We start from the raw sequence: 15,632 nt of genomic DNA, 5'->3' as shown, positions 1-15,632 counted from the left end.
TCAGTGACCTCAATGAGTAACTCCACTGTTGACAGCTGCTTTGCATTGTGAAGAGAGCTATCTTAGGGCCATATCAAGAATGGCTGTTTCTGGGTGGGGTGTGAAAAAAATGGTTTAGAAACATTTGTCCCTACGTGCCCATAAAGTTTGGCTGCTGCTTGACAAAACTAGGCAGAGCCTTCTGAATGCATCCCCAAGACTAGACAAATTATGCCAGATTAGAGATCCTGAGCCGGGCTGACAGAGAAATGGAAGAAACACATGCACTATGGAAATAGAGGAAGAAAGGACTGAAGTAACTAATTCCCCTTCCCTTTAGGGCTATGGGCTGGACTTAGATACTTACTCCTAATGAATGGAATAAGGGGGAACTGAAGGTGTGTGTCCCATCGTGACACATTATTATGTTCTGGGACTAGAACATGGAAGGCATTGTGGTTTCTTTCTCTCTGTGTTTCTCAATTGCTTGCTCTGGGCAGTCTACTGCTATGTCATAAGAACACTTAAGAAGCCACAAAGAGAGGCCCATGTAGGGAGGATCATGCCACTAGTGAGTGAGGAACCAAGGCTCCTTCTCAGCCGCCATATTAGTGGAGCCATCTTGGAAGTGGATTCTACAGCTTCAGACAAATCTTTGGATGATACAGCCCTGGATGACCTTATCTTAGCAAATTCATGAGACACTCTGAGTCATAACCATCCAGCTAAGGTGTCATAAAATCTGACCCATAGAAATAGTAAGAAAATAAACATTTGCTATTTAAAAATCACACTAATGAACCATTAAAATTTAATAAAATAACATTTACAGATATCAGTGAAGTTTCCCATTATATATTCTAGCAAATTTATTGATATAATTCTTGTATTTTTTTCCATAAGAAATGAGAAAGAATTACCTATAAAGAAACCAAACACCTTGGCTACCATCTTGTCATAATTCTAGCCTCTATATCTCTATTGTTTGAAAAGTAAATGATTAATAGACATCTACATAAAGCATGAGAGAAGGCATATGCCTTTGTACCCCAAGATAAGAATATGACATGTGGCATGATCTAGCTTATTGAAGAGTCATGGCAGGGTTGGTAGAGTAGAAAGATACAACTCTATAGTATACCACCTGGTCTTCTTGTTTTAAAAATTACCAATGGGCAAATGTCTTCCTTGTCCCCTTTCTCTTTCCTGGTTATGTCACAACAGCATCAGCTGTGCAGTGGGCTGGCCTTGGGGCTGACCCAGTGCAAACAGGCAGGAGGTATGCACAGACTTCAAGGAAAGCAGCTGGTGCAATCTACAATATCTGTTATGAACAGAGAAGTGCATGTGTATTTGGATGTGCAAAACTAGATGCTTTGTTAATTAAAATTTTATTGGAGCTTAATTATTAAAAAAGAAGGTTCTGGAATGCTTTCTCAGCGGGAAGGAAAGATCACCAACATTCTCCCCCACAAAAATGACCCTGAGGGGCTGAGGTTGTGGCTCAATGGGAGAGTGCTTGTCTACCATGTGTGAAGCACTGGGTTTGATACTCAGCACCACATATAAATAAATAAAAAATAAAGGTACATCAACCTCTAAAAAATATTTTAAAAAATCACCCTGGCTGTTGGGATGGTAGTATCAACTCTAGTGCTCATTTACTATAAAATTTTTAATCAGGTCATAGCTAGCATTTGGATAGCACTTCACAGTTATAAAGCACTTTGGCACACTAGGGGATTTGTCACTGACATCATAGCCTTGTGGGAGAAGTGATGAAGTATAAAGTGGACAGACAGGACCATGAGTGTCAGACCCTCAGGCATAGAGCAATGGGTGACAGATCTGGTATCCCAAAGTGGACCACCTAGCCCTTTGTCCACTATTTTATGGCTTCTTCAAATAATCCAGCTGTCAGTAAAAACAAAGTACTTAGCATCATTCTGGGCATATAATGCTAGCACAGGAAATTATTGTGATCATTAGGGGAACCAAAATCTTTAAAAAAAACCCTGCTCTATGCAAGGACTGTGGCTAGCTTCTTTCACCAGAGTGGGTTTCAGATCAGGATATGATTCTATCCTATCAGAACACCCATTGGGTGACCAATCTCTTCACAGAGCTAACATCAGAGTGTTACTTCCTTTGACCACTCCCTGGGAAGAAGCACATGACAAGGAAGATACTGTGTTCTATAGTCACTTTGCCAAGTTTCTTGGGTGTTAGAGTGTAAACAAGTCTGGATGGTGCCTGGCAAAATGCCAGAGGGAGTGGTTTGAGAAGTAACAAAAGCGAGCTATTAAGTGTGGAGATTCCTTATTGGTTGACTGATGTATCTAGTTTATGCTAATTAGATAAGCTGTGTGGAATGTATAAATACTGCTCCTGTCCTGCAATAAACAGCTCCCACTCCTGCTGTATCAACATACACAAGTTGTTTGTCCCCCCCCCCCCCCGGTTATTTTGCTGCAGCCGGACTGCGGCACTTGGGGAATAAGGCAGGTTTAGCCAAGAGAGAGCAGTTCAGACTTGCTTGTCTGTATATAGCTATGTGTGGTGTCTGGAGAAATCATACTAAGGAAATCATTCGAGGGTTTTTTGACAGAACATGCCAAATGCCTCAAAATATAAAGTAAAAGAAGGGACTTAAAGCATTTCATTTTTTAAAAAAACAAATACCCTTCTCATTATTCCCTATCTTCCTCCAATAAAAAAATGAGTCATAACAAGAAATTTTCCTCATTAAGTCTATTCCCCCTTCTTTTTCTTACAAGTTAGCAAAACTTATCATTTGCTGTGAGGCTCGCAGTTCAATGTGCGTGGCTGTGTATTTCTAAATGTATCATCTGAAATAATTATTTGTTTTCCATTCAAGTTTTCACCTTAGGAGTTTCCTGCTCTTCACTTTAGAACTCTAATTCTTGTTCTTCCCTGTCCCTGTGCACATACAATGCTTCCTGATATCAAGATGTACAAGATGCTGAACAACCAATAATTTTATTGACCAAAATAATCAACTTCACTTAATGGGCATGAGTGAGAGTGACTATTCAATGAATTAATTTGGGCAAGCCAAATCAGCTGAGATCTGAGAGTCATTATTTAGGATAAACCAAGTCACTATGAACCTGGTGATTTTCTCCCAAAATTCCAAATAATGAACATTCAAAATCTCTTAGGAAAGACAATACTCAGCTTCTACAAAAGAGAAATTAAATCAAACAAGTTCCATGACTTTTCCTAGAGGCAAACCAAGATTTCATTTTCCATTAATTCCTATTGTCATTTGAACACTGAACTACCATGAAAGACCTGTCTTTTCTCCCAAAGACAAATTACAAGGTGGCAGAACAAGCTGTTCTTTGCACAGTACATTTTATCAAAACTTAGCAGTTCAAAATCAGAATAAAATCTTTTTAGACCAACCTGGAACTGTTAATTGGAAGATCTTGCTTCAATGTTCAACATGAAGTGGGTGAAGTTTTAGGGAAAAAAATTGAGTCTTCAAACCAATATGTAATTTTTTGAACTTATCAAATGATGATTGAGTCCCATTTTCCAAATTTTATGACTTTTAATAAAGTCATTAAAATGTAATGCTATCATTAAGTGGCCTCTGGATAATTTTTACTTTCACATCTAAAATCAAGTATCTTTCAAAAACCTAAATAGCCTATTAGTTCAATGTGATGTAACGCCTTACGAATGATTATAAATGAGCAGTTCAGAGTAAAGAGTGAATATGCTTTTACATGATAACTTATTTAAAAATTATAAATAATCAAGCAAACTTTTGACTTGAGCTGTGCTTTTTATCTTTATGGTCTTCTTGTCGTGGAGAAATGACTGGAGGAATACAGGAAGAAAATTTTACACTCATATAATAATGTGATTATTTATGAGCTGATGAACAGCAGGCCATGTTCTACCAAATGTTTGTGTTTAAGAAACAGGACCACCTAAATTAATGAAAACTTACCTGTGGGTTTCCCATTTGACAACATTCTCATCAGCTCACCTGATACCTCAGTGTGTACATCCATTTGGAAACAGGCCAGATGGAAACAGAAGCAATGACTCTGACCAACATAATAACATGTTGGCTAATTCTTACTCAGGCTCCCAATATGAACTTTGATCAGAGAACTGCCAGGCTTGTCTGTGCTCTCCCAATATAAAACCTTATAATGGCTTTATTTTTATTTCAAAAAAAAAATGAGCATTCCCTTAAATGGAGTAGCTTGAATTCAAATGAAACACAAACAGGTTACACAGCCAAAAGGAAGCTTTTTGGTTATTATTAATGATATTGTTACCTTTACAGTTTGCTGTGTCTCTCAAAAGAAAAAAAACTTGTAAAATGTATCATGGTCATAGGATCTCATTGTCTTGGAAAAATGAGGGGCAGGATAGGTAGCAAATATGACTAGTCATAGGATACAGGAAGAAAATTTCTACTCTTGCAATAATGGGGTTATTCTTTTTTTTACCACATGTTCACTTTACTCTTGGCTCACATTTGAGAGAAGAACAAACACATGGCTTTATTCTGAGGAAAAGTACAATTGCTCACATCCATTCTACTCATAGCTAGTTATTTCTTCATCAGCTTCCAAATGATAAGTCTCTCTAGGAACAATACCCCAAGCAATTGGCACCACTCTGGAGGAAATGAACATGACTTTACAATGAAGACATGCCCACACCGGCTGGTGGGTTGAGAGAAACAGCTGTCCCTAGCACACCACACTGGCTGTCTCCATAAGCTTTTGAAGAAATGCCTAATCAGAAAATAAAGGCTCTTTTCAGATAAAAGGAGCTTTCAAATCAGCAAAACATGATGGTAGGCTTGCAACTATATTTAATCTACAGGTTGAGCATCTTTGATCTAAAATCTGAAATGCTTCAAACTCAGAAAATGTTGAGCACCCACATGACACCGTAAGTAGAAAAAAACCACACTGACCTCATGCGGCCTCAGTCAAAATGTAGCACGCTAAAAATACTTTATAAAATTATCCTCAGGGCTACATGGATAAGGTGTTCATGAAACATAAATTCATTTTGTGTTTACACCTGGGTCTCATTCCCAAGATTATCTCATTATGCATATGCAAATCTGAAAAAAAAATTCCAAATCTCAAACTCTTCTGGTCCCAAGCATTTCAGAAAAGGGATTTTTTCAGCCAGTACTAGATTATGTAACTCGTGTCTGAGGGATAGAAAAACATGTAATCTTTTCTCATCCTCATAAATTTGTACTAGAGACACTGTGCTGAAACAAAAGACAGATTAACAGGAGAAAAACAAGCAAGTTTATTAATGTGTGTCATGCCTAACATGGAAGAACAATAATTCAACACAGTGCCTTAGAAGCCTTGCTTAAATAGTATCTTAACAAAGAGAGGTGCCAAGACAAAGGAGGCAGTAGTCCCAGTCTCAAAAACAGGAAACCTGTGGAAAGATACTAATGGTGTAGGTCTGCTTCCAGATTCCTCTGGGGTCAGCTGGAGCTCTCTTTGAGCTATTAAGCGGTTGTCTGTCCTAAAGGAGCATTAGTATCCTGTGTTTAGAGAGAGGAAAGGCAAATAATTCTCCTGTGTTTTAATTGTGTTTAGCGTCACAATCTTCACTATTTTAGAGAGCAATCTTTTGGTTCCTTTCACTACTCTTCCCACTATTCTCTCTATAGAAGACAGAATCACAGGTTCACATAATAGCATTTGTCAATTTTACATGTGAACAAAAAAGGCAGATCACAATTGAAACAACCATCATGCATTTTGCCAAGCCAAGAAGAGAGCCATTGGGAATGTACCTGCCTCAGCATCATCTGTGAATTTATACGCACATGATAGGAGGAGACCAATGTGTAGATCAGTACCTTGCATGTGCCCTGCATTTCAAACACCCTCGCAGTAAACCCAGGTCAGACTTCAGGGAGATACTTCCTTGCATTATTTGCCTCTGTTTTCCAGATGGAAGGAGATGAAAGCTGAACACCTCTAAGTTTTGTGCTATTCTGCTGCTGGAGTTGGACATTCTCTGGTATATGGGAAGAATTTAAGCAGTGGAATTGCTTAAATAAGAGAAAGGGGGAAAAAAGAATTAATTTTGAAGTCCTTTCTCTAAGGAGACACAGACACAATAGATTCTTGAATAACAATTATTTTCCAATAACTACCAAGAGTCCATTTCCTCTTTTTTCTTCTCTTCATGCTCCAATTTGTGGTTCCCTGAGGTACTCATGAGTTATCATAGTATGTCAAGAGCTACCCAAGGAAGCTGAAGAACATTTTGAAATATTAAACAGTTCATTATGCAATTAAGCTTGTGCATATTGGTGTAACTATAATAGGCAATTCTTTATGTAACTACGTGGATCCAGCTATGGTTTCCAGAGGTGGCAAGAACTTCTTTGTGAGGATAAGTTAATACGACAAATTTAAAATATTTTTGTAATATTTTGTAAATTAATGACAATTTATCACACATGACCCTTTATAATATTTGAATATGAACATGGATTCTTAATTATAGTTATAAAAATCTCATTAACAATTCTAGTTAGTACTTAGTGAAATGTCTTCAAATTGAAATTATTGTAAAATAATCTAAAAATTACAATGTCCAAAAAAATGGTCAATTTGAGCTTACTATCTTTAGGATTAAAAATAGCATGAAGATATTGATTATAGAAACATATTTAGTGATTCTATGGAAATAAAAGAAAGAAAAATAATATATTGGAATAAATCTATAATAATTTGTGAATAATATGCTTATTATATTACTTAGCAAGTTCTGTTGATTCATAGGCAAATGCCCAATCTTATACGTTAATATTAAGCCTAGTCTTGATTGATGCTTTAATGATGTTCATTCATATATAAGCAATATAGATAATATTTAATTTTTTTTATTTTGACCTTTACAAGGTATATTTATCAAGGTTGGAGGATGAATATAGTCATATGTACTTCATTTAACAATTTGTAAAACTGATATATGACTTTTAAATATTTAGACATGGTACATGGGCCTCCATCAGAATTTTTGTACTCTTGTCCTATAATCCAGAAATGTTTGTGGAGCTATGCCTATGTTAGTATAGATGTATGCTTACAAAATAGCTTTTTCTGTTATCAAATAGTTACCAATGGATATACTCTTCTAGTGCCTTATTAGTAGCACCTCACCATCATGGATTTATAAATGATGCATAGTAAACAGATATACTATCTGAGAATTGTACATAATTAAACAATAACCATTTGGAAGATCATATGTCCAGTAGATCATATTGGCTTCAGTGGAATTCTTAGTGTTTTTAAGGCCGGATCTGCTTCTAAAATCATGGGATGCAGTCATTCTGTCAAGCATCACTCAACAATCTAATGTGGCTTCTCCTAAATGCTATCAGCCTCAGCTATGAACAAAAGTAGCTGAGGAAGTCTGATCTTTCTGGGTTGAAACCCTCCATAAATAGTTGTAAAACATAAATGTTCCATGGCAATACTCTATTTACATGGCTTTGCCCAAAAATAATTCATTTTTTCCTATTGTCTGACCAGTTTTATTTTATTCTTTACCTTTCCAGTTAAAATACCGAATGTTGTTTCCTCTCTGGAATTTAAGAAAAATAAAATTGCCCCTCCCCATTTTTAATCATTGTGAAATAGAATAATAGTCAATGACTGCTTCTGTCTTGACATTTTAAAAACAGCAATTAATGTGTCTGATATTTACCAAAATAGTGTAAATCAAATTTATCTGTAAGTGCTTATTTGGAGAACAGAAAGCAAAGTGGCTGACTATTCTGTTGCAGGTCTCCCAGCAACTGGGGAATTCTAAGGAAGGAAAAGCAGATAAAAATTACTTTATATTCTATCTTTCACCCCTATAAATTAGTGTGAAGAACTGTACTATAATTTGCTAGCATCCAAGTGATTTTCTTCAAAAGGTGGAAGATGGGGGGGCGATTATTGATTCTACATGAAATTCTCATTTTTTCACTCATTTATGTACATCTCTCATTGGTATAACTACTTGAACAAAAGGAATTTGAAAGGCATTCAATCTTCTTACACATTTGTCAGAGCACTGGAATAATTCTGTCTTGCATCTGCTTGTTTTGGAGAGAATAGAGTTTATTTTTTGGAGAAGCTTGGTTTTCCCAGGTAAAATCTCTTTGTCTCTATAGTATTTATTGCCAAACCAATTTCTTCAAAGAATCTAAGCATTGATGACATTCTGTTAAAAACAATCTGAGGGACCCAGGAAAATAATGGCATTCTTATGTTGCTTGAAGTATAGTTCTATGACTAGAGATACACTGCATGACATGATTTTGATTTTCTAGAAGATGATCTTTGTTTATTTGTTTATTTATTTACCAATATACCAGGGGCCTTAAAAGTCCCACTATTATAAGCATTGCTAAGAGGGGTATAGAAGAGTGAGTATGTGAAAGAGGCACCAAAATATTTACACAACCTTCAGCATTGAGACAGGGTACAGGGAAGCCGAAGTCAAACTTGGAGCTGGAGGATATTTGAAAGTCTAGTCATGGAGATTGGTTCTGGCCAATGATCCAGTGGTGAGAACAAGGTACTCTGAGGGGAATTTGATGAAGAAAACACATTTTGCAATTTTGCTGAGGATCCATTCAATATAACAGGTGATTTGTGACTAGTTACCACTAATTAAATAAACTTGCTATGAATGTAATAAACTTGTGGACACTTTTGAAATTTGCTTGGCTAACAAACTGCTCAAGGAGAAATTCATGAGTACAGGAAATATTCTTTGGAAATACCAAAAGGTATTTATAACAAAAAATCAGTGCTGCAGAACTTGGTTCTGTGTTGGAGAAAGATTCAGTTATTGAAGAAAGATCATGCATTCTCTAGCCTAACTATACCCAAACCAACTAAGCCATTTATTCTTTTAACCCGCTAATAAATACATGCATATGTATATATGTATGAATACACACACACACACACACATATTATATAATATCTTGGAGGACTCAAAGGTTCTCATGATTTAAATTCACTTCCTTGTGTAATTGAAAAATTGAGCTTTATTATCATATTCCCTTTCATTTCAAGTATTTAAATTGAATTATCTTTACATTACTATTAAACTTATTCATAATTTCTTCTGTAGTGGTAGCACGTAAGATAGCCTTATTTCAATATTGTATTTTTAAAAAATCACATGCTTTCAAAACTATTATTAGATGTTTGGTTCTATTAGGGATCTATTAAAATAGATGTTTGAAATGATGTATATTTTTTACTTTCAGATCTGAAATCATTTTCTTTAAAACTAAAACACCTTATCAATTTTCCAAATATTCTGTATGGACATTTCATTTTATAAGAAGTGTTTTCTGAAAAATACATAAACTTCCTATTACATTTAAGATTTTTAAAGTTTCAGTTTTCTAATATTTCCCAAGGAAACATGATAACTCCAGATAGTTTCCATTCAGGAATCCTATATTTTAGGCCAAGTGCATCATAAGGGAGCCTACATTTCCTATGTTCGGGGTTGGATTTTATCTCCCTTCATCCTCAGCCATATGTTGGGGTCCTAACCACCCAAACTTTCAGAGTATACCCGCATTTGGATATAAGGTCTCTAAAGAGGTGATTAAGTTGAAATTAGGTCTGTGGTGTGGGCTCTAGTCCATATGAATGATGCTCTTAGAAGAAGAGGAAACAGAGAGAGATACAACAATCACATACAGGCATGGAGAAATGGTCTCATGAACACACAGGGGAAGGCTGCTCATCAGCAAGCCAAGGAGAGTGGCCTCAGACAGAACAAACCCTACTCACACCTTGACTTTGAACTTCCAGCCTCCACAACTATGAGAGAATAAATTTAATTTTCAAGTCATCCAGTCTCTGGTATTTGTTATGCCAGTCGTAGAAAATAATAAAGTACTAGACATATGATTCGTAATAGTGACACTTATACTATTTTGCTTTTCACATTTTCAGATTCAAGATTCTCATAACCATCTGTATATTGCTTCAGGTACTGAACTTGTTCAATGTCCTCATTTCAGTTTGCTGAAAATCTTACACATGAACATTGTGAGAGATTGGCTCTGAGTAAATAAGATTTGTTTCTGTATTTTTCATTTTATGGGTAAGAATTCAGGGTTAGAGAGCTTCACATCTACTGTCTTCTAGCTCTTTGGACGGTACTGAATCATGACAAATCTAACAATGGCACATTTTAATTAGTGAATACAAGCAGCCTATATATATATATATACACACACACACACACACACACACAGAGACATGCACACACAGCTATACACACACCTCTTTTCCCAACACTACATTACTTCCACTCTATTCTATTCATATTTCCCTTGTGGGAAAAACTAAACTAACAGATATTGTACAGTTTTCTCACATAGAATGGAAATAAATCACCACATCACACCCTTAGAAACTGGTTGAGGAATTCACAGGCATTTTTTAAAAAAATTCAATTAACTGCTCCAAAGTGGGCAATGGTGTTTATCAGAGGAGTTTGTGTCCAATAGCTTAAATATCTCTAGACATGATTAATTAATAGAGGAAAGTAAGTCATTCTACAGCTAATTAAAATTTACTCGGAAGCATAATTCTTGGAATTCTTCTTTAAAGGACAGAATGGATTAATTAACTATTTGCCATAATGGTAGCTAAACAGAAACGCCCTCTGGAACAAATTTAAGGCAATGAGAATGTTGATGTATAAAGTAGTGCTTGTTGGGTATGCTGATATATCATGATTGGAGGTTACAAGACACAAAAACTAAGGGAGTCAGGCTGGCACTGGATTTCGTAACTCTAAAGACAGACAGGATCAGAGCAGATTCAGCCCAAGGCAGAGCTGAGGGCTGGAGAGGGACAGTAAACAGAAATCTAGCCTGAAGTGCTAAGGCCCTGTCAAAGATATCCCAAAGCTGCAGTCTAGGAAGCAGGCTTAGATCTAAAACCAGGGCTGTCATTTGCTCTGTGACAAATGGAGGGGCCATAAATTCTGTTGAATTCTTTCTTCTTTGTCACGACTATTTTTATTGGGCTATCCGCTGCCAGGCTGTGACTTTACCCAGCCACATCTTCAGGCATTACACACAGTTTAAACATTAATTACTATCCAATTGCTTGTTCATTTTGGATTACCAGCTTATGTACTTACTTTTCATCTCACCCCAATTATACTGGTTATTATAAAAAAAAATAAAAAATAGCGAATGCTGTAAAAGATATTGAGAAAAAAGGAACTCCCATACATGGTTGATAGTCATGTAAATTAGCAGTAATATAATTCTCATTATGGAGAACAATAAGTTTTTTTCAAAAAATTAAAAGTTAATCAACCATATGACTCAACTATTCCACGTTTGAGTATATATATCCAAAGAAAATGAAATCAGTATTACCCAAGATATGGTCAAGTTTATTGCAGCACTCTACAATAGCTAAGATATAAAATCAACCAAGTGCCTTTCAAAAGAAAATGCCACACACACACAAACACACACACACACACAATGGAATATTGTTCATCACTAGGGAAATAGGGGGGACAGGAATAGGAAAGACAATAGAATGAATGGGACATAACTTTCCTATGTTCATATATGAATGCACCACCAGTGAAACTTCACACCATGTACAACAACAAGAATGGATCCTAATTAAAATGTTATGTCCATGTGTATATAATATGTCAACATACACTCTACTGTCATGTACATCTAAAAAGAACAAATTTTTACAAAGAATAGGATCTGCTGCCTTCTTGGTGATAGGTGAGTAAAGAGATGTCAAACACAACTGTGACATTTTGAAACTGAATGATGGGGTATATGATAACACTTTTAGAAGTAAAAGTGGGATTCTGGAGGAAGGATCTTGTAGCCAAGAATGGTGGTTGTCCACCAAAATGCATGCTCTCCATTCTTCTTGATCACAAAGATAGAGCCAGGTCTCAGCTTCCCATGCTTAATAGGATTGGGCTAAAGTGTTGTGAGCCACTTGGGCCAGGGCCCTTAATGAGGGGAGAGGGAGAGAGAGAGAGAGAGAGAGAGAGAGAGAGAGAGAGAGATCTACACAATCTTCTTCCCTTTCTCTAGCCAGATCATGTGCTTAGTGATCTGAAAGTCATGTGTTGAAAATGAATTGACTTTGGGAAGAGAGCCCTTAGGGTGGTGGAGTGCTTATTCTGCTCTTTTACCTGTAAGAATTAAGTTCCACAGTCTTCAACACTAAATAATTGTGGGGCTTCTTGTGAAAGAAGTTTAGACTACATTGTCAAATGAGCAAATATGAATCACAGTTATCCCTTACGAATCATGGAGGCTTAGTTCTAGAATGGAACCTCCCCTCACACACAATGCTTAAGTCCCTTATGCATATAACTTATGTATAGCTTTCTGTAGATTTTAAATCACCTCTAGATTACATATAACACTTAGTAAAATATAAATGCTATGTAAATAGTTGTTATACTATATTATGGAAGGAATAATGATAAGAAAAATACTTTTCCATGTTTAGTACAGATGTAATTTTTCTTCTGAGTATTTTCATATACATTTGGTTGAATCCATGGATGCGGGAACTGTGGATGTGAAAGGGCTAACTGTATGGGAAGAATATAACCAAAGTCCAACCAATATTACCAAAGTACCAGAAAAACACTAAATATTATGTTAGTCTCCAGGAATATAAATCTGATAACACATGGTCCCCTTTGCAAGATGCTCTCAGTGGAAACCACCAAATAGGCAATAATATGACCTGACCAACATCATGCCAGAGCTGGGTCGAAGGTTCTGAGGCAGCTCATAGAGGAAATGCCTAACTCTTTCTAGGAGAGTGGGAAGGGCTCCAAGGCTGCAAGTCTTTGAGATGCCACTTGAAGGATAATTATGTTACCAAGTGGCCAAGACATCAGCACAGGCAAACATGGCAGGCAAGAGCTGGGCTTAGTGGTGCTCACCTGTGGTCCCACCTAAACAGGAGGTTGAGACAGGTAGATCACTTGATCTTCTGAGTGAGAGATCAGCCTGAACAACATAGTTATGAACCCATATAAAAAATAAAATAAGAAAGGGAGGCAAGGATTAAGGTGAAGGGGATGACAGTGCAGCATTACCAAGCATAGAGTAGTGACCTGCATAAAAGCCCGCTAGACCTCAGAGGTGATTTCATCACACATTTATCTATAGCCTCCCAGGCAAGTGGTATTCATCCTACAAAAGGAATAACCAGAGTATAGGGAAGTCACTGCCACAAAAAAGACACCATCTTCTGTCAAACACACCTAAATGCAGGAACATTTTCATTTATACTGAGTTACAGTAAGGGGCTCATGATAGAGTGAGAATGATTAATGCACACTTGGCCCATTGTTATAAATAACATGGAAAGATATTGACAACAATGCAATGACTCCAAAATAACACTTCCCAAACACAGCACAATTACATCATCCAGTTACCACAGCTCACCTCTTTCCTGGCCTATTTGTTCAGAACTTATTTACTGACACTTATATCATGGGGGGGTCTCCAAGTTTACTCATTAACAACTTATGTAAGGACCCTGAGCACCATTATCAGCATGAAAATATACAGAATTCCAGATGGACACAGCATCCACGTTCAATATTTCAGGATTTCCTTTAAGTCATTGTCAACTTGGTCTGGACTTTTGCACAGCTGTACAAAAGTGAAGGTAGTATCAATTCCTGAAGGCTAATGGTAGACAGCTATGATCAGGTGCTACCTTTAAGAGGAAGGCCAGCTGCCCCACATTTGGCCCTGAGTCCATGTATTATTTGCTATGAAATAACCTTTGGATGACAGCTCTTATTTTTTAAAATGCTATTATGAGAATAGTGGTTTAAAATTTTTTTAAATTCATAACTGTCATTTGTACTTATTTATGGGGTATATCATTGTAACTTTATGAATATATATAAGAGATAATGAGCAAATTGGGGTAATTAGCCCTTTTATCTCCTCAAATATCATCATGTTTATGTGTGGGAACACTTACACTCTTCTCCTTCAGTTATTTTGAAATGTGTAGTTAGATTGTTGTAGGCTATAGTTGCTCTATTGTGCTTCATGACACTAGAGCTACTCCCCTCCCCTCTACACACCCAATTGTGTTTGAAAGCTAAAAATGTTGATCACATAGAAGGAGAGAATATAATAGAAGTAACTAGAGGATAGGAAGGGAGAAAAGGTGGGGATAGAGCGAGGAAGTCTAATTGGTACCAAAACAACTCTTATTTTAATCCCTTCTCCCCTCAGTTTTTTTTTTTCTGTTCACTAAAGTGTAGTTATACCCAGCATTATGATGTGTAGGTCAATGATGGACTGCATATATGACAGTGGTTCCATGAGATTATATTTCCTTGTGAGATTGTAGCCACTCTGGTTGGTGTAAGTAGGCTTTATGATACTCATACAACAACAAAATCACCTTATGGCACATTTCCCAGAACATGTCCCCATGACAGCACATGTATTCTGGGAATAAGCGTTTATACACCTTCAACAATTTTGGTAATACCTTGGGTATACCAATGTACATTTTTATCATGGAAGCTAATTTTGAAAACTTTCAGGCCTACACTAACAAATTCAGCTTAAGCAATTTATAAATCATGCCAAACTTAGTGATCCTACACAAATTATAGAAAATAAGTACTGCTTGTGTTTTCGTCTTGCAACATATGCCACAGGGTCACCTCTTTTTATGTCACTAGCTAGCTCCTCAAGACATACCTTAGAACAACAACCAACCAACCAATAAACAAACAAAAATAAAGAGAGAGAGAGAGAGAGAGAGAGAAAAGAAAAAGAAAAAAGAGAGAATGGAAGAGAGAGGACCAAAAATCAAGCAAACAAATGACTAAAAGCCCCAGAGCAGCCAAAAGCCAAAATACATAGTTTATTTAAAAATTGAATTACTTTGTTCAGAGCAAAGTCATCTGGGCTTGATTCAGAGACCATTTACTTTTATTTTCTATATAATTCTAATTAATTTAATTAGTAGTTTGGTTCCCATCAGCCTGGACTACTCAGAGGAGAGACTATAACCCCTACTTACCAAATTCAAACAAAAGGAAAGATCTGAAGAATATGTGAGTTATGAGTCATCAAGAAAAGGTTTCCAGAATTGTGTTTATGCTTGTGTCTCACACATTAGCACAAATTTACCCAAAGGGATTTTGATGTACAGAAGTACATTTAGAACACACAGGTGTAGAGAGCTAGAATGTTCTTTCGGTTATCTGGAAGTTTATTTTATGTGGAACAACTTATTCAGCGACAGAGCTAGATAAACAATCAACACCTATCTCCCCATCTAATAAAATAGAAGTAGAAATATGGCCCTTCTACAAGGTCATTGTGGGGATTAAGGGATTTAATGCCAGGAAAAACCATTAGCACAGGGCGAGGCACATTATAAGGGTACATGCTGGGAGCTGAACCCAGGGTCTCACACATGATAAGCATGTACACTACCACTAAGCTACACCCCTAGACCCAACTTTTTTTTTGGAAAGCAAGGATAATTTACTAAAATTCTTTTGATATTCTAAACGAC

At 36.5% G+C, this 15,632-nt stretch overlaps 1 protein-coding gene across 1 annotated transcript in view; it reads right to left on the bottom strand.

The window, feature by feature from the left end:
- Nucleotides 1-15,632, bottom strand: part of Xkr4 (XK related 4) — a 462,270-nt gene that overhangs the window by 246,252 nt on the left and 200,386 nt on the right. The gene's annotated exons all lie outside the window — the stretch shown is intronic.

The sequence above is a fragment of the Marmota marmota genome, unplaced genomic scaffold (genome assembly GCF_001458135.2).
Source record: "Marmota marmota marmota unplaced genomic scaffold, marMar, whole genome shotgun sequence".
Lineage (NCBI taxonomy): Eukaryota > Metazoa > Chordata > Mammalia > Rodentia > Sciuridae > Marmota > Marmota marmota.
Note: the sequence above shows the minus strand (reverse complement) of the source record. Positions and strands in the feature narration are given on the sequence as shown.